At 42.3% G+C, this 23,173-nt stretch overlaps 1 protein-coding gene across 2 annotated transcripts in view; it reads left to right on the top strand.

Annotated features, from left to right (window-relative positions):
- DIAPH3 (diaphanous related formin 3) overlaps positions 1-23,173 on the top strand; it is a 208,530-nt gene that overhangs the window by 100,665 nt on the left and 84,692 nt on the right. The gene's annotated exons all lie outside the window — the stretch shown is intronic.

The following is a 23,173-nucleotide window of genomic DNA, read 5'->3' as shown; positions in this document are numbered from 1 at the left end:
CTATTCCGGCTTAAAAATACATTAAAAGCAAACTGATTTTTACTTCTTAATTTTTTTATTATTCTGGAAATGAAGAAAACATAAAACATATGGGTTACCTTGATGTGTCAGTCCAAAGTGCATCTAATCTGTAATCTATTTTCAGAAGCAGTTAGCCAGATGCTTCTTGGGAGCTCACAGACAAGGCATGATGGTGATGGCCTTCCTCAGTCTGTTCCCATCACTGGTATTTAGAGGGATAGTGTCTTTATACACAGAGGTTTCATTTAGCTATTATGGGTACTGTTTGATAGCTTATGACCATTACCACATCTTATGGTAGTGAATTCCATAAGCTAATAGTGTGCGGTGTAATTAAGTATTTCATTTTATCTGTCTCAGCCTAATGCTGTTCAGCTTTCTCTGGCAGGGAGGACCTTGCTCTAATGGTTAGATGAATCCCTAAAACAGGGATGGATAATTTCTGGCCCTTAATGTACAACTGCTATCATCCCTGACCATTGGCCATGCTGGCTGGGACTGATGGGAGTTGAAATTCAACCACATCTGGAAAAACACAGGTCACCCACCTCCACCCTAAGAATTGTTAGAAAACATGCAGCATTTCATGATCTCCTTAGCTGATGGGGGTTTTGGCTACAAAAACAGAACACTTACGGCTCTATCAGACAATTTTTACAATATTCCTAGAAATGAAACAATATATTTTTTCTAATAAAAATGAACATCCTTTCTAAAAATAAGAACTTCTACCAAAGCATACTTTTAAATATGCTGCATTTAGATGCCAAAATAGTTTTAGAAACCTGTTTTGAAAGACAACAGCTGATCAGAACTTACTGTATATGGGATCGGGTTAAGGAAGAAAAAGTCTGCTGAAGCAACTTCTCAACTTAATGTTATTTATACTCCAACTCTGTATAGAAATGAATTCACATTTTCAGATGGTCAGTAAAGAGAAGTCTTAAGAAAATGGTTAAAAAAATTATCCCAGACATTATGATCTCATTCACTACCAGCAGTGACCCATTATGTCTAGACCCTTGGCTAATGGGTTTCAGAGCTTTATTCAATCAGACATAGAAGACTGGTGCCAGGCATTCACCACTAAGTTGCTTACCTAGGCTATGTAAGCAGGCTGGCCAGGTGTTTGCTGAACACTAATTTTAAGTAGCAGTATTCTAGGGAATAGGTTGGTGGGAGGAAGAAAACATTGCAAAAAGAAAACATAACAGCCTGTGTATGAATTTGCAAAGATCCCATGATATATGTGGATGTAGGCCACCAATTGTCAAGGATGGAGATGCTGGTAGTTCCCATGCATCTCTACTCTATATGAGTGATTAGCTTCTATTTTCTTATATGGGAGAAAACATGGCCTTGGTCCCTTCACACTTTCGTGTGAAGGTGTAGATCTTGGCATTCCTCCAGTATGAATGATTTGTAACTTATTTAATTTCTTCCTTCCCATATGTACATCCTTGTCTAAGATTATATCTATGCAACATGTATGTATATACAACTCCATAGAACTTACTTCAGTCTAGCTAAGGGAAAGGGCCATAGCTCATTGGGAGAGAACATGTTTTGCATGCAGAAGGTTTCAGGTTCAATCCCTGGCATCTCCAGGTAGGGATGGAAAAGACTCTGGTCTGAAGCCTTGGATAAATCTACCATTTAGTGTTGACAATACTTAGTAGATGCATCTATAGTGTAGTTCTCATGTTCCCTTGTAGGACAGAAAAGTGGGTTGCTGGCATCTGGTGCTTTAGTACCCATGGCAGCAACACTCATTTTAGCTAAAGGGCAGCAATCAACCAGCCTGTAGCTTATCTCCTACAAGATATTGTAGAACTTAGGATGTCATGAGAAGACACAGTAACTGTCGTTATCAGCTTTTTACCTTTTTGTCAGCAGCTCCAAGAAGAGATCCATTACTAGTCATATGAAGGTGCATAGCTCAACAGTAGGAATGCCGGGTTGCACAACTAAAAAGCATCAAATAAATTGAGTACAGGAAGAAGCACATTGCCAGTCTGGTAATGGATATTAATCCAAGCCTTCCCAATAGGCTTTCCTCCTGAGCAGCAGACCCATGGCTTGGAAACCTATTGTGTCATTCAGTGCATATTAAACTGTTGCCTTTCTGTCTAAGAAATAATATCTTCTAGTGGTGGCAGAATTTTCTCTACAATTTGAATATTACCAGGCTGATGTATGAAAGCCTGTCAGGTGGCCATATTTCCTGCAAGCCTTTTTTGTTTTGCATTGCTTTTGTGTGTGTGTGTGTATTTGTGTAGCTGGAAAAATCAGCCAATTTGAGAGTTACAGCAAGGCCTGAAAAATGCTGCAAATGTTTGTTTAAAGGCCACCTGCCTTGTGAGCAGTCATTTGCGGACACCTGTTCTTGAGAAATGTGCCTGTATATCCAGAAGGCTCTTCTGTTAATGCAAACACTAGGGGGTGCCAGTCACCCACTATTTGGCCATGGATTGCTTTGAAAATTGATGAATGCAGGCAGCAAAATTTTCTCAAGTCAGAATGAAATGAATTCCATAATGAAATAAGAATGCTATTTTTTAAACAATTATTGAATTTATGTATAAGGAGCTAGGTGGTAGAGACCTCCACTATCTAGCTGTCATTGTCACACTGCCTGATTATAATTATTGCTGTCCTGGTGTTCATAAATATACATAAATGGAGAGCACATAAGCATTAATTTTAAAGTTTGGAGAACAATGTAGTGTTACTATTTACTTACACTATGCTGTATACTGCATGCATATTATTAGTTCTGTTGAAACGCAGAACTAATTATATAGCTTTTAGCTTAATAAGGTTTGTTATAAACCTTAGTCACATTAAGTATTTATTGTTAGCATAAATAGCATTATAATCTTGAACAATACGTTTGGTTATTATTGGATAAAGAATATTAAGATATCAGGTAAAATACCTTCTTTTACAACTGTACTGTAGGTGGTACTCTTTGACTGCTTCTACTGAGGATGGGGACTGAATAAATATATATTCAGTTCAGTGTGATCCATCAGGCGACTGTTCAAAAAGTGGCATTCTTAAATGCTCTCAAATGTCCAGTAGCAAAAATAAATGAAGGGCATAGTGCATTAAGGGATTTCCAGTGGAGTCTCTCAGGGCAGAGAAAACTGCTGCGAGAGAGACCTCATGGGACAGATTGTGCTCTTACTGCCTTTAACAATAGCTTCCTAACTAATCAGTCTCCAGGCTTACACTCTGCTTTAACCTGAGCTGCTTTCCATTTGCTAGGCACTGGCTGAAAACAGGACACAGCCAATTACCCTCTACTGAGTTAGCCTATTTCACTTTATCCAGTGAAAACCATGATAGCCTTCTTATGGCAACATATTCTTCATGTGCCTTCAGTTTTAGCTGAACCTCTCCTAAATTAAGGTAAAAACAATTGATTTCAAATAAGCTTTAATTAAAATATTCACAGATTTGTGTTAGGAGCCCAGAGGTTTTTCTGGTGAGCCAGTTAGCATATTGAGAATACCAATCCTGCATATTGGAACTATGTTAAGAAATATGAAATGATACTAGAGATGGATCAACACTTATGCACAATTGCCCATAAAATATAGTTTCAGTTGTGTTTTTGGTTTTCCATTTAATCACTTCACTCCACATTTCTAGTCTGTTCTTTATTGATTGAATACTCTGTGGCTGATATTTAAAAGCAGAATTTAAGTACAGTGGTCCCTGAAGTGCCAGCAAATAATTATATGTTCCCAGTTGTTAATATCCCTTATTATTATTATTATTTCTTTTATTTATTAGATTTATAACCCACCCTTCCTCCCAGTGGAGCCCAGGGTGGCAAACAAAAACACTAAAAACACTCTAAAACATCATAAAAACAGACTTTAAAATATATTACAACAAAACATCTTTAAAAAGATTAAAACAAAGCATTTTTAAAAACATTTTGAAAACTATTCCAACACAGACAGGGATAATGTCTCTACTCAAAAGGCTTGTTGAAAGAGGAAGGTATTCAGTAGGCACTAAAGATATTATATTTAAGGGAAAGGAATTTGAAAGGGTAAGTGCCAGTACACTAAAGGCCTGCTTCCTATGTTGTGGGGAACGGACCTCCTGATAAGATGGTATCTGCAGGAGGGCCTCATCTGCAGAGCATAGTGATCGACTGTGTATATAAGGGGTAAAATGAACTTTCAGGTATCCTGGTCCCAAGCTGTATAGGGCTTTGTACACCAAAACCAGAAACTTGAACTTAGCCCTGCAGCTAATATGTAGCCAGGGCAATTCTTTCAGCAGCAGGGTGACATGTTGGCAGTACCCTGCCCCAGTGAGCAGTCACGCCGCCACATTTTGCACCAGCTGCAGCTTCCGGACCAACCTCAAGGGTAGCCCCACATAGAGTACATTACAGTAATACAGCCTGGAGGTTACCAGTGCATGGACAACAGTGGTCAGGCTATACTGGTCCAGAAACGGCCGCAGCTATCTTACCAGCCAAAGCTGGTAAAAGGCACTCCTAGCCACTGAGGTCACCTGGACCTCTACCAACAAAGATGGATCCAGGTGCACCCCCAGACTACGGACTGCTCTTTCGAAGGAAGTGCGACCCCATCCAATGCAGGCAACTGACCAATTATCTGAAATCAGGAACCACCTACCATTCTAGACTGGAATGGGTCAAGATAATTTGTTTCATCCAAGAGTACTTGCAATTGCTGTGCTACAACCCTCTCAGTCAGTATTTGCAACTGAGCGGTAGGTGTCACAAATCAATGGGTCCAGTGTGGGCTTTTTCAGGAGTTGTTGGATCACTGCCTCTTTCAGGGTGGCTGGAACCACTCCCTCCTGCAACAATGCATTGACCACATCCTGGATCCACTTTGTCAACACCCCTTGGCAAGCTTTAATAAGCCAAGAAGGGCAAGGGTCGAGAGGACACGTTGCTGGTTGTGTCATCGCAAGTATCTTCTCCCCATCATCAGGTCGCATCAACTGAAACCAATCCCAAGAAGATTCAGCACACATTGCCCTGGACACCTCACTGGGGACCATTGTTGTTGTTGTTGTTATTACTATTATTATTATTATCTTTATTTATATGCCGTCCTTTTTCCAAATTGGAACTCAAGGCGGCTTCCAGGTAAGAGTAAGTACATATCATTAAGAACATATAAAACATATAAACATATAAAAATCAGCATTAAAACAGGATTAAACTATTAAGATGTTAAAACCAATTAGCCATACACTTAAAATACTGCAGCATACAAGTAAAACAATAATATACAGCACCCTCTTCAATCACTACTCTTAAAGCCTTCAGTTCCAAAGGCCTGCCGGAAGAAAAAAGTCTTTAGTTGTCGGTGGAAGGACTGCACAGAGGAGGCCATTCTTGCCTCCCTAGGGAGGGAGTTCCAGAGCCTCGGGGCAGCCACCGAAAAGGCCCTGTCTCGTGTCCCCACTAGTCGCACTTGTGAAGGTGTTGGGATTGCGAGAAGGGTCTCTCCTGAAGATCTCAGGGTCCAGGCAGGTTCATATAGGGAGATACGGTCTGACAGATAGCCTGGACCTGAGCCGTATAGGGCTTTATAGGTCATAACCAGCACTTTGAATTGTGTCTGGAAACAGACTGGCAGCCAGTGGAGCTGTTGCAGCAGGGGAGTTGTATGGTCCCTGTAACCAGCCCCAGTTAACATTCTGGCTGCAGCTTGTTGCACCAACTGAAGTTTCCGAACAGTCTTCAGAGGCAGCCCCACTTAGAGCATATAAAAGTAGTCTAAGCGGGATGTAACTAAGGCATGTGTCACTGTGGCCAGATCAGACGACTCCAGGAACGGGCGCAGTTGGCGCACTAGTCTTAACTGTGCAAAAGCACTCCTGGCCACCGCTTAATAACTAAAGGCCGGTAGCAAATGTTCCATTCCTGTGCAAGGTCCTGGAACGAGTGGTTGCAGGCCAGCTCCAGACGCTCTTGGATGAGACCGATTATCTGGATCCATTTCAGTCGGGTTTCAGGCCTGGTTTTGGCATGGAAACAGCCTTGGTCGCCCTCTATGATGACCTTTGTCGGGAGAGAGACAGGGGGAGTGTGACTCTGTTGATTCTCCTTGATCTCTCAGCAGCTTTCGATACCATCGACCATGGTATCCTCCTGGGGAGACTAGCTGAGTTGGGAGTGGGAGGTACTGCATTGCGGTGGTTCCACTCCTACTTGGCGGGTCGCCTCCAGAAGGTGGTGCTTGGGGAACATTACTCGGCACCCTGGACTCTCCAGTATGGGGTTCCACAGGGGTCAGTTCTGTCCCCCATGCTGTTCAACATCTACATGAAATGGTTGGGTGCGGTCATCCGGAGCTTTGGAGTGCGTTGCCATCAGTATGCTGATGACACGCAGCTCTATTTCTCCTTTTCATCTTCTTCAGGTGAGGCTGTCAATGTGCTGAACCGGTGCCCGGCTGCGACATTGGACTGGATGAGGGCTAATAAACTGGAAACTACAGCTTGTGCAAAATGCAGTGGCCAGATTGGTAAAAGGGACCAGACGGTTCGAACATATAAAACCGATTCTGGCCCGCTTGCATTGGCTGCCTGTATGTTTCCGAGCTGAATTCAAGGTGCTGGTTTTGACCTATAAAGCCTTACATGGCTTGGAACCACAATACCTGATGGAACGCCTCTCCCGATACGAACCCACCCGTATACTGCGTTCAAGATCAAAGGCCCTCCTCCAGGTGCCTACTCCAAGGGAAGCTCGGAGGGTGGCAAAAAGGGAGAGGGCCTTCTCAGTGGTGGCCCCCAAATTATGGAATGATTTTAGTGATGAGGTGCGCCTGGCGCCAACACTGTTATCTTTTTGGTGCCAGGTCAAGACTTTCCTCTTCTCCCAGGCATTTTAGCATGTGTTTTAAATTGTTTTTATATTGTTTTAAATTTTAAAATTGTGTTTTAAATTGTTTTTAAAATATGTTTTAAATTGTATATTTGTTTTAATGTTTTTGATTGCTGTAAACCGCCCAGAGAGCTTCAGCTATGGGGCGGTATACAAGTGCAATCAATCAATCAATCAATCAATCTATTCCCTGATCTGCCTTTCGACTGACTAGGAGCACCTCTGTCTTGTCTGGATTATGCTTCAGCTTGTTCACCCTCATCCAGTCCACCACTGCTGTCAGACACTGGTTTAGAACTGAAACAGTTTCCTTGGAATTAGGTGGAAAGGAGAAATAGAGTTGGGTGTCATCTGCATACTGATGGCACCGAACCCCAAACCTTCGGACAACCACTCCCAGCGGTTTCATGTAGATATTAAATAGCATGGGGGACAAAACTGAACCCTGAGGGACCCCACAGGCCAACGGCCAGGGTGTCGAACAGGAATCCCCCAGCACCACCTTCTGGGTTCGCCCCTCCAGGAAGGAATGGAGCCATCGTAAAACGGTGCCCCTAAGTCCCATCCCGGCAAGGTGACCCAGAAGGATACCATGGTTGATGGTATCGAAAGTCGCTGAGACGTCCAACAGAACCAACAGGGACCCCCCGTCCCGTCCAGTTCTCTGCGCAGGTCATCCACCAAGGCGACCAAAGCCGTCTCTGTCCCATAACCAGGTCTGAAACCAGACTGAAATGGATCTAGATAATCCATTTCATCCAGGAATCCCTGGAGCTGGGCGGCCACCACACTCTCTATTACCTTGCCCAGAAATGGGATATTAGACACTGGCCAATAATTATCCATAATAGAGGGGTCCAGGGAGGGCTTTTTCAGCAAAGGCCTTACAACTGCCTCCTTTAGGCACATTGGAACTCTGCCTTGTTGTAGGGAGGCATTGACCACTTCCTTCACCCACTCAGCCAGGCCCCCTCTAGCACTTTTAATAAGCCAGGAAGGGCAAGGGTCTAGCAGACATGTGGTGGGCCTCACTTCTCCAAGGATCTTGTCCACATCCTTGGGTTGTACAAGTTGACTACAGTAGATGTAGATGGGGCATCAAGATTGCTACGGAGGAGAGCAACTTTACCCTCACAGTGCCCTGCAAACAATTCACAGTGGGCCTCCAAAGGGTCTAAAACTCCATTTCCTGGAGTTGGATGTCAACAGACCCCTGACAATACAGAAAAACTCCACTGGATGGCTACTTGAGGATGCAATGGTGGCAGAGAAATGGGCCTTCTTTGCCACCCTTACTGTCACATGGTAGGCATGGTTATGATGTTTTACTCGTGCCCGATAAGCTTGCGTTCTAGTTGTCACCCAGCCTGTTTCATTGCCCTTAGTCTACTGGTGTACCATATCAGGCTTCACAGTGCCAAAAAGGGCATTCAGGGGCAACCATGTTAAGAGCCCAACGTGCCTCACTGTTCCACTGCTTCAACAAGGTCACCTGCTCTATATACTGGGAACTCCCCCAGTGCAAGACCCTCCGTCTTGGCGCAGAGTGGTAAATGGCGGTAACGCAGCCAAAGCTCTGCTCACAGCCGGAGTTTGATTCCAACGGAAGAAGGAAGTCAAATCTCTGGTAAAAGGGGTCGAGGTCCACTCAGCCTTCCATCCATCCGTGGTCAGTAATATGAGTACCCAGCATATGTTGGGGGGTAAAAAAGGCCGGGGAAGGAACTGGCAAACCCACCCCATATATATGGTCTGTCTTGTAAACGTCGCAAGACGTCACCCTAAGAGTTGGAAACGATTTGCACTACAAGTGCGGGGACACCTTTACCTTTTACCCCCAGTGCATTCAGGAATCTTTGCCTTCTTTATTTTGAGAATTTAAACGTAAGAGTCCTGCTGGATCAGACCAAAGGTCTAGCATTGTATTCTCACAGAGACCAGCCAGGTACCTATGGTAAGCCCACAAGTAGGACATGAGTGCAATGGAACTCCTTCCACTTGTGATCTCCAGCACCTGCTATTCAGAGGCATATTGCCTCCAACAGTGGATATAGAACACTATGAATTTTTCTAATCCTCTTTTAAAGCCATGTATTTTGATGACCATCATTACCTCTTTTGGGAATGAATTCCATAGTTTAATTGTGTGCTGTGTCTTTTGTTTGTCCTGTATCTTCCAATGTTTGGCTTCATTGGACGGCACCAAATTCTAGTATTATAAGAGAGAGAGAGAGAGAGAGAGAGAGAGAGAAGCATATTTTCTATCAACTTTTCTCCACACCATGCATAACTTTATACATCTGTCATGTCCCTTCTTACCCTCCTTTTCTCTAAACTAAAAAGCCACAAATGTTGTAATCTTTTCTCATAGGGGAGTTGCTCCACCCCTTTGATCATTTTGGTTGCCCTTTTCTGAACACTTTCCAGCTCTATAAAATCCTTATAGGTGAAGCAACCAGAACTGTACACAATATTCCAAGTGTGGTCACACCATTTATTTGCATAACAGCATTTATTTATTTATTTATATTCCTCCCAGCAGGAGTCCAGGGCTGCAAACAAAAGCATTAAAAGCACTATAAAACATCATAAAAACAGACTTTAAAATATATTAAAACAAAACATCTTTAAATACATTTTTTTAAAAAACCTTTTAAAAAAAGGTTTAAAAACATATTAAAAACCAATTCCAACACAGATTCAGATTAGAATAAGGTCTCAACTTAAAAGGCTTGTTGAAAGAGGAAGGTCTTCAATAGGTGCCAAAAAGATAATAGAGATGGCACCTGTCTAATATTTAATATTATATTGACAGTTTTATTTTCATTCCCTTTCCTAATGATCCCTGGCATAGCATGCTCTTTTTTCACAGATGCTCCTCACTGGGTAGACACCTTCATTAAGCTTCATACACTATGACCCCAAGGTCTTGTTCCTGGTCAGTCACCACCAATTCAGACCTCTTGAGAATCTATTTGAAATTAAGATTTTTTTGCACCAATGTGCATCACTTTACACCTGGTTACACTGAAATGCATTTGCCATTTTACTGCCCATTCACCCAGTTTGGAGAGATCCTTTTGGAGCTCTTCACAATCCCTTTTTGTTTTAACTATCCTGAACAATTTGGTTTCATCCACAAATTTGTCTGCCTCACTGTTCATCCCCTAACTCCAGATCCTTTATGAACACTTTAAAAAGCACAGGTCCCAATACTGAACCTGGGGACTTCACTTTTTACATTCCTCCACTGGGTGAACTGTCCATTTATCCCTACTCTCTGTTTCCTAGGTAGTTCCTGGTCCACAAGAGGACCTCTCCTCTTATTCTATGAGTGCTAAGCCTAGTCAGGTGTCTTTGGGGAGGTACTTTGTCAAAAGCATTTTGAAAGTCCAACTACACAATTACAACTGGATCACCTGTATCTATATGCTAGTTGACACTCTCAAAGAACTCTAATAGGTTAGTGAGACAAGACTTACCCTTGCAGAAGCTATGCTAGTTGTACTTCAGGAAGGCTTATTCTTCTATATGCTCAGTTTACTTTCCACCAGTTTTCCTGGGACAGATGTTAAGCTAATCAGCTTGTAATTTCCAGGATCTCCCCGGATCCTCTTTTAAAGATTGGCGTTACTTTGGCCACTTTCTAGTCCTCAGGTATGGAGGTGGATCTGAGGGACAAGGGGCAGCACCGGCTCTTTGGAACTCCCTGTCTATTGACATTAAACAGGCTCCTTTGCTGTATATTTACTTTGGCACCTGCTTAAAACTTTTTTGTTTAGGCAAGCCTATCCAGGCACATAGATGTTGATGTGTTTTAATCCTTTTAGTCTGTTGCTGTTTTGTTTTAAAAAATGCTTTTAATTTCTTCTTTTTAACTGTTTTACTGATGATTTTAATGTTTTTTGTAAACTGCTTAAATGTTTTTTACAATGAAGCAGTATATAAATTTTGTTAAATAAAATAAATAATAAAAGTTACAAGTTCTTTGTTAGATCAGAAATTTCACATTTGAATTCTCAGAGCTCTCACGAGGATACCATTCAGACCCAGTGATTTATTATTGTTGTTGTTGTTGTTATCATGATCGTTATCATTATTAGTCAGTTTTTATCTTATCTCATAGGCCTAGAACTTTGTCTCTAGTCACCACTATCTGCCTCAGCCTCCCTTCCTGCAAAGGTTAGCTGAAGCAAAGGGATCTGCCCTAGATCTTCCATTGTGAAAACATATGCAAAGAATTCATTTAGTTTCTCTGCAGTCTCCTTATCCTGCTTTAGCACACCTTTGACTCCCTTGTTATCCAGTGGTCCAATCCCCTCCCTAGATAGTCTCCTTCTCCTAATATATTTAAAGGATTATTTATTGTTGACCTTTGTGTTTTTAGCAACGTGCTCCTCAAATTCTTTTTTTTTTGCACCCCTCACTAACTGCTTCTATTTCTTTTGCCAAAGCTTGTGTTCCTTTTTTGTTCCCATTTGAACAAGACTTCCATTTTTTAAGGAAGCCTTCTTGCCACTAATAGTGTCTTTGACTTTGCTTGTCAACCACATTGACATCCTCTTGGCCCAGTGGTACCTTTCTTGATCTGCGGTATTCACTCCAGCTGTGCTTCTAATACAGTGTTTTTAAACAACTCCCAAGCGTTTTGAATTGATCTGATCCTCTTGACATAGTCTTTCAACTTCCTTTTTACCAGTCCCCTCATTTTTTGGAAGTATCTCTTTTGAAGTAAAATGAGACCATGTCAGATTTTCTTGGCAATTGTCCATCTGCATGTATGTTCAGTTTAATACCACAATGGTCACTGCTCCTAATTGGTTTAACAACACTTACATCTTGCACCAGGTTCTGGGTGCCACTTAAGATTATGTCCAGGGTTGCCCCTCTGGCCAGATGCCTGACCAACTGTTCTAGGGCACAGTCATTAGGGTATCTGGAAATTGTATTTCTTTGTCATGACTACACATACATAGCCAGGCTATGTGAGGGTAGTTGAAGTTACTCAATACTACATTTTCTCTTTTGGATGCTTTCTGAATTTCATTCTTCTTCTCAAGATCTCTCTGAGAATTTTGATCAGGGGGCAATAGCATGTCCCCAGTACTAAATTATTCTTGAGGCTGGGTATCACCACCCATAATGATTCTATAGTGGAGTCTGTCCCTTTGGGGATTTCTGGCTTGCTGGACTCAATGCCCCCTTTAACATACTGTGTGACACCACCTCCAGTACTGTTGCAGTACTGCTTGGAATAGCTAATGCAACCTCAACTAAAATGCCAAGTCTGGGAAATACAGGTCCATATTTTGTGAGCTCATTTGTAAATTGCACCAATGATGAGCTTCCTTAATAATGGATTTTGCCAACACAAGCTCCAGGTTTTTTTTCTAGCTTCTTGCAGCTGTCTGAGTTGTGTTTCCGTATTTCACATAGTGGATTCAAATTGTCCTCATTCCCATGCAAATGCTTGCAAGCTGATCCTATAACAGTATTGTCTTCCTCCTTGAATCTGTTTTCCAATTCATGACTACAATGGTCAATAACACTGTTATAAAGCCTTCCGAACTCTAGTTCATTTTCACTCCTTCAAAATTAACACTATCGCCAATACTGGCAGAAAACTTACGGAAGTTTTCAAAGCTGTTTTGATGGTGCTTCATGGCAGCAGGTATCACCCAGCATGTCCCCAGTACTAAATTACTCTTTAGACCTGGTATTACCACGTACAACAATTCTGTGGGAGGTTCTGCCCCTTTGGAGATTTCTAGCTTGCTGGAATCTTCTCTTTGACATGCAAAGTGACACCACTTCCAGTATGTCCTTCCTGGAGTTTCCTATAGAGTCCAGAAATAATTGGGTTCCACTGCTTCTCTATTCTACCAGGTTTCCGTTATGCCCACTATATCAATGCTGTCCTCTAAGACTAAGCACTCCAGTTCTCCCCTCTTGGCTTGGAGGCTTCTAGCATTAGCATATAAACACTTGTATACAGTGTCTCTATGCAAATGTCATTGGCATTTGTGTTTGGCCTGTGGTGCTTTTGTGTGTCCCTGCACTCACAATGCCAAGTTCTATGCCTCTCCCATTTAAATTTTCATTAGTTCTTCATCTTCATCCCAGAGAGGAGATTTGTTCTGAACAGGACCCTCCTCAGGTCCTGTCAGTTCCCTTCCTTGTAATCAGTTCAAATGTTCATTCTTCAAGGAATGGTGGTGTTGCTCTAAACATGAAAGAGGGTGTTGAATCCAGCAGGCTAGAGGCAGACTCCTCCACAGAATCATTGCAGGTGGTGATGCACGGCCCCAAGAATAATTTAATACTGGGGATGTTCTATTGTCCCACTGAGCAAAATACTGAGAGAGATCTTGGGTTGAAAAATGAAACCGAGGAAGCATTCAAACTAGGAAATGTAGTAATGGGTGACTTCAACTTTCCAAATTAAAAGTAGCTAAAAGCTAGTCTAGTTCATCAAAGCTAGTGTGCAAGGCACCACTTAAAATTAGAGGATAACTTGCACTTTTAAAAGTGTGTTGTGTTGAGTAAAAACTAATTTTTAAAAATCAAATACAAGCTAGTTAGCTTTTTCAAAACTAGTAATTAAAAGAGTTTAAATAGGATTCTCTTTCAGGAAAGCCTCTTTCCCCAGGAGTTAATTCCTAGTTGACTCACCAGCCATTGTCCATTGACCACTCCCTACTTAATCAACATCCATTTTTTCACTCTCCTGATCTCATCAGCTGCTATAGCAGCTGGGAGGAACTAGCCAGCCATATAAATTTATAGTAACCAAGCAAGGGGAGCCAGCTCCTCAAGTTAGAGAGAGTCCCAGCTGACAAAGGGTCAAGGCTAGTTGAGCAGCAGAGTGAGTTTGACAGAAAGAGAAGGAGGCCAGGGCACACCACTCTGTCTATCCATTACTTGACCTAAAGAAAACCTGCACTATATAGCTGTAACTCTATATATTTACTCAACAAACGACAAAAACAATTACGCAGGTAGCAAACCAGCAAGGGGGGAGGGATTTCTTTTGTTTTACACTGTCTCGCACATGTACAGCTATCTAACTGTTGGACAGAATTCATGGGTGTGTCCTCAGTGCAATGAGCTTCTGCTTCTCCAAGAAAAAGTTTGTTCCTTTGAGGCCAAGGTGGCTGATCTGGAAAAGCTGAGAGACAGAGAGGTTGGTGGATGAGGCCTTTGGGAACATTACAGCTCTGTCCCACTCTTAGGATGATAGCTCCCCTGGTGTCATGGAGAATGAGGGTCTTGAGGAAGAGGGAAATAATCCCTTAGAAGGGACCCATTCCTTGGAAGACAACCGGCTTAGTCTAGGTTACTGTGGCTATTCAAGTTTGCCTGCTAGGATAGTGCTGAAAACTAGGGTTCTATAGGCTTTCTTTATGTTTTTCTATATGTTTGGTTATTTTATCTTTAACAATTCCCTTCCACCATTTTCCCAGAACAGACATTAAGCAGCCTGTAATTACCAGGATCCACCTCGGATCCCTTTTTTAAAATTGGTGTTATATTGGCCACTTCCCAGTCCTTAGGTATGGAGACTGATCTTAGGGATGTTACATATTTTGTTTAAAAAACCCATCAATTTCACATTTGAGTTCTTGAAGAACTCTCAGGAGGATGCCATCTGGACCCAGTGATTTGTCCAATTTTTGTTGTCAGTAATGCCTGAGAAAGTTAGTTCAGGCACAGGAATCTACCCTATGTCTTCCAAAGTGGAGACAGATACAAATAATTCATTCAGCTTCTCTACGATCTCCTTATCTTCCTTTAGCACACCTGTGACTCCCTTGCCATCCAAAGGTTCAGCCACCTCTCCTACTAATTCAGTTATTTTTGTTGGTGTTGATCTTTACATTTTTAGCAATGTAAATTCTTTTCTTTCTTTTTTTTGCATTCCTTATTGCATTTATTTTGCCAAATGTGTTACTTTTTGTTCTTCTCATTTGAACGAGACTTCCAGTTTTTTTGAAGGAAGCCTTCTTGGCTTGTTAACCATGCAAGCATCCCCTTCTAATATTCTAATTTTAAACAACTCCTAAGTATTTTGGAGAAATTTACCCCTCTTGACTTTGGTAAAAAAGGAAGTTGAGAGGCAATCTCCTCATTTTTAGGAACTTTCCTCATTCGAAGTCAAATATGATTGTGTTGGGTGTTTTTGACAATTGTTCATTAGTATATATATTGAATTTGATAGCTATATTTTCACTGTTCCCAGTTATAATGCTTGCATCTCATACTAGGTCCTGGGTTCCATTTAAGAGTATGTCCAGGGTCACTACCACTTCCATGGCCAACTGTTCTCTGGCACAATCATTTAGGGTATCTAGACATTTTGTTGTGAATGGACCATACATGCACTAAGTCTATGTGAGGGTAATGGAAGTTACCTATAACTACATTTCCTCTTCAGATGCCTCTTTGATTTCATTCTCCATCTCAAGATCATCCTGAGGTGGTCATTATAGTTGGGGGGGGGGAACAATAGCATATCCTCAGTATTAAATTGCTGTTGGGGACTTGTGTTGTCATACCCAATGATTCTGTGGAGGAACCTACCAATTTTGGGATTTCTTGCTTTTTTAGATTCCATGTGCTCTTTGATGTGTGGAGTGATGTCACTTCCAGTATACCCATCCTTGTCCTTCTTAACAGCATTTATATCCAGAGATAAATGTCCTACAGGCTCTTTCCAGTCCACCAGGTTTCTGTGATGCCCACTATATCTATGCTGTTCTTTAGGGCCAAGTAGTCCAGCTCACCCATCTTCGCTCAGAGGCATTATCATATAAACACGTATATGCAGTGTGTCTCTACAAGTGTCTTTGGTGCTTGCGTTTTAGCCTGTGGTGCTTTGGCCTCTCTGAATTGCTATCATGTGTCCCTGCACTTCAAATGCCTAGTTCTCCAACTCTCCCATTTAAACAATTTTTTTTAACCTTCATCCAGGGGTGGGGAAAAGATTTGTTCCAAACAAGACCTTTCTTAGCCCCTGTTGATTTCCCCCCTTGCAATTAGTTTATTTTAAGCGTTGCCTCTCTGGTTCAAGTGGAGTCCATCCCTTTTGTACAGGCTTGATTTGTCCCAAAAAGTTCCTAAGTGCTTAACAAATCCAAAATCTTCCTGCTGAAGTACCATCTCATCCACGCATTGAGACTACATAGCTGTGCCTGCTCATGGATCCAATAGCATTTCAGAATGCCAACCTGAAGGTCCTGGCTCTCAATACCCTACTTGGCAACCTAAACTTCCAGGAACTCATTATATATTTCTCCATGTCATTGGTGCCAATATACACTGACTCTCCCAACCAAGCATTTAGTAGCTGGTTCCAGAATGATTCACAGAACAAAGTGTCTTATTTGGAACCAAATAGGGCATTAAATACCAGATAAGCTAGTCTATAGGATTGTGTACAGTATCAAAATGCCTGGACCATTATATGGCATTAATTGGCCACAGTTTAAGTGACTGATGAAAGTCTAACAGGTTTCATTTTCTGAGATATTGACTGAGTAAATGTGTGGCTGTTGGTATAGATTTATAAACCAAGTCCCACAGTTCCAGGGAAATCTTGCAATTTGGCAGCATCGTCAGTTCCATTTCAGCTTTAAAACACCTGTTTTACAGTAGCTACACTGGCTGGTAGTGTTTCCAGGTCCAATTTAAGGTGCTGGTTTTAACCTTCTAAACCCCTAAATGCCCAGGCTATCTGATAGACCACCTATACCTGTAGCATTCTGCCCACAGATCTGAGTTGAAAGCCTTCTTGGTGTGTCCACCTCCTATGTTTGTGAGGTGGGTGACCACAAGATAGAGGACATTTTCTGTGGTGGCTCCTCAGCTTTGGAACTTTCTTCCAGTAGAGCTGCAGTAGGTGGCCACACTTCGTGCTTTTTGGAAGGCCTTAAAGACTTGCTTGTTTTGATTGGCATTCCTTAAGTTATGTTTTTTTGTCCTGCTCACTAGATGGAGACTGGAGTATTATGCTTCAGATGAGGTGGTTTTTATTCTTCTGGATCCGTTTTATTTTTGGTATTAGTGATAATTTTTTTTGTATATACTTGTAGTTTTTATTGTTGTAAGCTGCTTTGAATGGGCTTCACCTGAAACAGCAGCTTATGCATATTTTAATTTTAAAAATTCAATAAATTGAGCGCATAGTGATAGTAACACTAATGTGCAGTCACACAGTTTATAGCTTTGTGACCCTGCCAGGTTGCAGCAGCAGCGGTACCCAAGTGGGTTGGGAAAGAGGGTACAAGTGATGGGTACATTAAGGAGATTGTCACAATTCATTTCCAAAAAAGGAAAAGCTAAACGTGTATTTCAAAGGCTATGACAAATAATAAAGTTTCCGAAGCACAAGTTAGGGATACGTCAATAGAAACACCTGCAAAACTAGGCTAGACATGCAAGGTGTATCAGTCTTTGCAAGACAATTATTTGGTGTCAGTACATTCTATCTCTAGGCAAAAGTTCACAATTGTCTTTCAAGTGGACAACTTCATGTTCAGAAGCAGTGGCTCTTCATTGCATGAAGCCAATACGCAGGATTGTTTTTTTTTTAGTGTGCTAACAGACTCAGCAGAAAGCTTCTGGGTAAACAATACTGTTCTTGAAAGAATATATCATGAAGGGAGCTGGTGTCACTTTTGCATATCTAATATTACACTTTTGTCTAAATACAACAAAACAGACAAAAAAGAGAGAGAGAATGGCTGTGTCTAAACTGGGGGGAGAACCTCAGGCCCTCCAGACCTCTCTTTCCTTTCCTCAGGTTTCTGTCCTGGCCACATCTCACCAGCCCTGAGCCATGCCCTCCTTGAGTTCTTTCACTTGGCTTTACTGTGTGTACTTGAAGTGTGACATTGGGCCTTGGTTCCCTGGATGGAGAGGTTTTTTGGGGGGCAGGCACAGTAAAAACCTTGAATTTTGTATGGCTAGAATGAAGCAAACTGAGCAAAGATAAGAGTCATATCTGTTGTTTCACACGTTTTTGCTTCTGGCTTTGCCCACCCCTGGCATGTGGCACCTAGAAGGTTGCCCATGAGAGAATGCATTCCTCAGGCTATAAAACCTTGGTCTATGACAAGAACAAGCAGCAATGGGCCTTGAGATCCCAAGCTTTCATCTCTCTGGCTTGGCTCCAGGGAGAGAAAGCCAGTGTGGCAAAGCGATTAGAGTGTTGGACTATGACTTGGGTGACCAGGGTTCAAATCTCCACTCGGCCATGAAGCTCACTGGAAGACCTTGGGCAAGTCACTGCCTCTCAGCCTAACCTATCTGTTGTGAGGATAAACTGGAGAGGGGGAGAAACATGTATGCCACCTTGAGCTCGTTGGAGAAAAGGCAAGATATAAAAGCAAATAAATAAATCAAGAGCGCAAAAGCTTTTGGTTAACTGCAGTTTGTTATTTCTTCCAGAGCTAAAAAACTGATTAATCTTAACTAAAGTTTGTTTATTTGTATTTGTTTTAAAAATTTCTGTTCCTTCTGTTTCTCTAAAGAGACTCAAGGTGGTTAACAAACAGTAATAAAGACAGAATAAAACGAAAACAAAAATTCACTGTTTTATATGTGAGTTACGAAGCCAGTCTGTTTCAACAAACTATAGTTAAGAGTATGTGAGTTTGCTGCAGATCATTCCCACTGTAAATAAACAAGGTTTATTGTGACATCCAAATGCAGTCAATGACTTGCAATCAGAGGGATTCCACTGTTCTTACATTTGCTTTCTATATTAACCAGAGGAATCTAGCAAGTTTGGGACACGTAATTCTGTTGCCAGGGTTAATCTGATAGCTGGTTTCTAATAGTGGCTTCTGAGATGTTTCTGTGCCACAAACATATGTTGTGTGTGGTATCCAACTAATTAGTTCCACTAGCACAAGCACTGTTTGGCTGTGCAACGGAACGTCCCCTCCCTCTTCTCTCTCTATCCCTTCCCCGTACCTTCCTTAAATCTACTCCGAGGAAAACCTCACAACAGAGTTAGGGTGCATGCAAGGGGAACGCACAGGGAGGGGAGGTTTCACAGCACAGCCAAAAGTGCTTGCTCTGGTGGAACTATTTAGTTAGGTACCACTCTTAATTTGGATTATAAAAAAAGTATTCTGAAAATTGACAAAAGCTGAGCAGCATTGTTTTGGTTGCCAAAACATTCTACCAGCAATTTGGTAGAGTGTTACTTGTTCCTATGTATGTTACCTACAATGTGAAGTATTTTATTTATTTATTTGATTTATATCCCACCCTTCCTCCCAGTAGGAGCCCAGGGCGGCATAAGGATTGTGCTTATTGTGAACAAGTAGTGTAGGATTGAATATCTGCCTTGTTATGGGTATTATCTTGGTCTTAGCCAGAGTCCTTAGCTAGACAATTTTTTATCTCATGAGCTGTCATTGAGAGCTCTACTAGGCTTTGTGTAGGAGATTCAGTCATCACGCGTGTAAGGAGCTGCCACAATAAGGTGTCATAAATAGCTAAGAGAGCCATCTGGTCTCGTTCTGTTGACATATCTTTCCTTTTTATAATTAAATAGTGTGGGCTTTTTCCTGCTGTATGCAGCAAAGATGATAGCGGCTAGGTGCCTTGTTAGAAGACTGATGAGATTCCATTTCAGGAGGGATCGTTGTGTTAGTCTGTTGCAGCAGAAACAGCAGAATCTTGTGCTACCTTAAAGATGAACAGATTTAATGAAGCATAGGATTTCATGGACTAGAGTCCACTTCATAAGATGCCTAAAGCGTTAGCCTCAGTTCGTAGCTGTGTGTGTGTGTAATTATGTAAGTCACACCTAAAAAAAAAAAACTAGTATAGTAAGGGAAAACAGGGCCAAATGGCAATAAAATGCAAAAAGTACAGTATGTGACAATTCTGTGTTAAGTTTAAGATAAGCAAAACAAAAAAATTCATAGCAGCGGAAAATGGTGGTAGCAGCACAGCCATACAAGCTTTGCTATATAAATTTACTCATTTGTTGGGACAGGAAACCATTATCTCAATTTAAACCTAAACAAATAGAATAAAACTTCTTGATTAGCTCTAATTCAACAATTTCACACTAGTCTTCCCTTGCAATTACTTTGTTAGAGAATGACATGTTTTCCTATTTGATTTCTGAATCAGTAAAATATCTGATAGGACCTTAGAAAACATACAGAGCTATATAAGTTTGTGGGGACTAGTCTACAAAATCGTATGGCATAATCTGTTGGGTTTTTGCTGCTATGAATAATAGTATTGGGTATCTGGCTTTGTTGCATGATCTGTTCCTGGTATGTGGCCTGTGCTGGACAGTAGCTTTTTAGGTTAGGGACTGTCATAAGCAGACAGGCCTGTGGCCTAAGACCTGTGAGAGTGAAGTATCATTTTCCACTTTAGCAGATCTCACTCAGATATGGAAAAAGTGTACTTATGTATATTTATAAGAACACTTTTATTCCGTCTTTTAGCTCTGAGAAGGGCCCTTAAAAGAACATATCAAACAAAAATACAGGCAAAGTGGAAGTAGAATGGGATCAATAAAAACATAATTAATAGGAGAAGACAAATTCTTGCAAATGTTAATCATTGCATTATTTTTCTTCTCCATACATAGGTAGTCAGCCTTGTCCAAGATGACTGACCACTTAATCTGTAACAATAAAATGAAATCCCAAAGAGTAATTCCATGAAAGTTGAGTTGCGCACTTAATCTCCATTAATTCTGTGACTGCAAGATAAGAATACCATAACATAAGAAGGCCTTGCTGGATCAGATCCACGTCCCATCTAGTCCAGCATCCTGTTGTCATAGCGGCCAGCCAAATACCAGAATCTGAGTTGCAAGCCACCTCATGGATGTATAGGTCTTGTACTACAGTTTGGGATTTGTTTGTTTTCTCTTAGCCTTAGTCTCTGCAACCCAACACTCCTGGCACCTCCTATATCTTCACACAGCCATTATGTATCTTCCCACCACGACAGAGCTGCTATCAGGAGGAGGAACAGAAAAAGGAACTTGTAGACCCAACCCCAGAGTATGATGGCTGGAGTGGCATAGCTTATCTTGGAAATGTTATAGATGTCATTCTGTGGCTTTCAGGGAAACCACAAAGTGTGGAACCTAGTGTTGTCCCAAAGGATTGTAGTGAATCAATTTGCCTCTCTTGTGTTTAAGTTCTTGCCTGGTAGTCAATGGCAACAAGGAATTTCACACAGGCAAGTGCATGTAATTCCATACAGGTGAGTGAGCATGTAGTCTGAGGAGGGATGTAGTACTCCTCTGTGCTCAGCATAGAAACCAAGTGGCTTCCAAAGGATGTTGTCCCCTCCTCTACAGCCGGGATTAGAGCATAGTTAAACTATGGAATTCACTGACCACCAGTTTAGAAGGCTTGAAAAGATTAGAGAAATCCATGGAGGATAAGACTATCAATCGCTACTAGCCTCGATGGCTATATATACTTTTAGGATCAGAGGCACCATGCTAGGAGACAACAGCGTCAATGGGCTATTGTCATAATGTCCTGTTTAGGAACTACTCACAGGCATCTAGGTGGCCACTATAGAAAGCGGTACCCTGGACTAGGTAGGCCTTTGATCATGATTCAGCAGGGCTCTTCTTACGCTTTTAAGTGGAGCAGCCTTCTGCAGGAGGCACAGAATTCTCCATTTCTCCTCTCTAGCTTCTCCAGCGATCTAGGAACTTTTGTGTGTTGTGTGCTTATGTAACTATGTTTATAGGTGAGTATTTCTCAGTCTTGGCTTGCATGATATATATTCAGTTGTTCAAACTTGCCCTTCACCCGATTTTGTAATTTGTAAGGTACTCTGGGAGCCTGTTTTGGCTGAAGAGTAGGACAAATAAATATGTAAATAAATAGGAACATAGGAAGCTGCCTCATACTGAGTCAGAATATTGGTCTATCTAGCCCAGCATTGTACATTCATTAGCAATGGTTCTCTGGGATTTCTGAGAAGACTGTCTCCCTGCCCTACTTAGAGATGCCAGGGATTGAAGTTAGGACCTTCCCCAGCTGTTCCTGGAGGGCATTCTGCAATTTGGGAGGCACCTCCCTCCTGGCACGCGATAGGCAGGGTCCAATCTTCAGATTATCTCACCCAGGGGGAGGGGCCATCCCGCTCTCTCCCAGACGTGTCCTGCCTACTGTCATGGACAGTCAGGGTCCGACTAGGCTCCCTAAGAGCCAGCCAGCTTCTAGTTTTTTCATTCACCCAAAAATCTCATTTTTCTCTCTGCCTTTTCTACTCTCTCGTCTCTCTCTTGCTGATATTTTATTCCTGTTTCTTCCACTCCCTCCCCATTCCTCCCCGGCTACCTATCTCAGGGCGGGGCAGGGCGACACTTAGAGGGCCATCTGGCCCATTACAAGGGAGTGGAGTGTCAGATAGCATTTCGTGCCCACTCGATTGAAGGAGAGGCAGGACCGCATGCATCACTTATAGCCGCAGTTTTTGCCTTGCTGCTTCAGTGCCCATCTGATCAGCACAGGAGAAAAGCGGCGGCAGCAACAAGGTGCAGCCTCCGTTCGCCTGCACATACAGCAAAAAGGTGTGAAAAGGCGCTTTTGGCCTTCGGTGGCTATCAGGCCTTCCCCACCCCCACCTTAGGGACGGCTGGGCTCTGAATTTCCTCCCGCCCACAATTACAAACAGAGACATGACCACATTCTCGGAAGGGGAGCAGAGCGATCTAATGCATCAGCAGATTTTGCCGCACTTCCAGTGGTCGGGAGAGACGCCTGAGTGCCACATGGAGGGGGTGAGTAGAGGCTGTTTGGCAGATTCCCCTTTCCCCCCTCCCAGGACAGGAGGATTTCCCCAAATTCCTATCATGGGTTAGGGGCATCGTTGCTAAGGAAGTCAGGAACTCGGGGGTACAGGTGGAGGCAGAGTCCAGTTTAAGATCTAAGCGCCATAAGAGGATGTGCGGGTCCACATCGGGACACAAGAAAAGAAGGCACATCTTGTCTCCCCCAAACAGCACCTCCCTCTCTCCCCCTCCCTCATCCCCGGGCTCTTCCTCCTCCCCTTCTCCTGTTCGCCAAAGCAATCACGGGAAGAGGCACAAGGAGAAACAGAAATGCAACACTAAAGGCACACACTCCTCTCACCACCCTAGAAGTAAGCAAGGGGATAAGAGGGTGATGAGTAAACTGGCAGCTACAGCCTTGGGACTACTGTCAGACTCAGATTGCTCTTCCTGTTCAGAAGACAGAGAGGAGGGAG

This window comes from Rhineura floridana, chromosome 5, assembly GCF_030035675.1.
Source record: "Rhineura floridana isolate rRhiFlo1 chromosome 5, rRhiFlo1.hap2, whole genome shotgun sequence".
NCBI classification, from domain to species: Eukaryota; Metazoa; Chordata; class Lepidosauria; order Squamata; family Rhineuridae; genus Rhineura; species Rhineura floridana.
The sequence above is the reverse complement of the archived record's forward strand: the minus strand, read 5'-3'. Positions and strand labels throughout refer to the sequence as shown.